We start from the raw sequence: 1,553 nt of genomic DNA, 5'->3' as shown, positions 1-1,553 counted from the left end.
TGGGCGCCCCTCCCCGCCGCCCAGGTCCTTCCTCACTGGGGGCAGGAGGGAGGGGGAGGCCTGACTCTCCACGGCTCCTCTCTGCCAGCGCTCCACGTGGGGGCCGGCCTCACCCGCAAAGGACAGGGGCGCCACCTCCCTTACCCTCACCCCAGACCCTACCCTTGGGTCAGCTCAGGCCAAGCTGGGTGCCGCCTGGTTGTCATGGTGAAGCAAGGATGCGGCCTGGCGGCACGGAGAGACTTTTCTGGCCGGGGAGCGGGATGGGCAGGGCAGGGCCCACCACCTTCTGCCGTGCCCGCTGTACTTCTCTGTGACTCTGCCGCCCTGCCCACCTTGACCCTTGCTTCCCAGGGCTTCCCAACCCTCTTTGCTTCTGAGAGCCACAGGCGTCCCTCGGTCAAGGCCCCTCTTTGACCACACCGCGGGGCAGGGAAGAAAGGGAGCTGGCACAGCCGCTTCTGGGCCGGTGGCCTGCCACCCTCGCCAGACACACCGTTCCCGGGGCCGGGCCCTGGCTGTGGGGCCACCCACTCCCTGCCCTACTCAGGGTGACTCGCCCACATGCAGCCTCCGCGCCCTCCGGGGAAGATGTGGCCCCGACATTCCTCCTGTGCATGTACCGAGGGCCCTGGGCGGGAGGGAGCTGTGGCCAGCAGCGAAACTGAGGTCTCTCCCAGAGGACAGGCAGCAAGTCAGCGAGTGGAAGAAGGCGGCGGGCTCCTGCATTATCCATTCCTGGCCCAGCAGGGAGGCTGCTCCCTCTGGCTGCCATGGCCCTGCTGGGCTGCGGGACCCCAGAGGTCTCCCTCCCAGCTGCCCTTCCTTCGGTCACCTTGCTGCCTCCTCTCCTGTAGAGGCTTTACCCAGTGAAACAATGTGACCACGAGCCCTGGAAGATGGGGGGCCATTGGTTGGCCCAGGGTCATCAGAGGCGAAGCTGAAACATCTGTTCGCAGCTTTTGTGGGAGACACTGCCCTCCAGGGTGCTAAGGACTGTGTGTCCCTCTCCCATGGACAGACTGTCTGGCTCCTCTCCCTCCAGGCCTTCCCTCCGAAACTGCCTGAGTCTGTTGGTCTCTCCAGAAAAGGGGTCTCCCTGGGGTCAGGGTGCTCAGGGGCACGGGTAGTATTAAAGGTGCTGATGGTCTGCTGCTTGGACAATGGAGCCCAGTCTGAGAGGTGGACAGATGGCTGCAGGGCAGGGGCCTGCAGCCTGTTCTGTGGGAAAAGGAATGTTACTGACTCAAAACATGGGCGTGTCTACGGCTGGGCCAGCCAAGGCCAGGCAGGCTGCCCTGCTCTGCGGGCAGGACTGCCTGGTGAAATGAACCTCATCAGTCCCTTCTCAGCGGTGGGTGGAGTTGGATGGCCTCAGCCAGTCTCTTACGAGCCTAGGTGGGAATAGGGGTGGAGGTGCTTCAGAATCAATGCATCTGAAAGGCATGAGTCTCAATGTCAAAGCTTTAAACGTGTAGAAACCTGCATAAACCTGAACTCATTGACCTAACGTGTCTGTAGGATGGACTTTAAAATGAGGAAGCTTTAGAAAC

Source organism: Grampus griseus, assembly GCF_964374135.1.
Source record: "Grampus griseus genome assembly, chromosome: 2".
NCBI classification, from domain to species: domain Eukaryota; kingdom Metazoa; phylum Chordata; class Mammalia; order Artiodactyla; family Delphinidae; genus Grampus; species Grampus griseus.
This window is presented reverse-complemented; position numbering follows the sequence as displayed.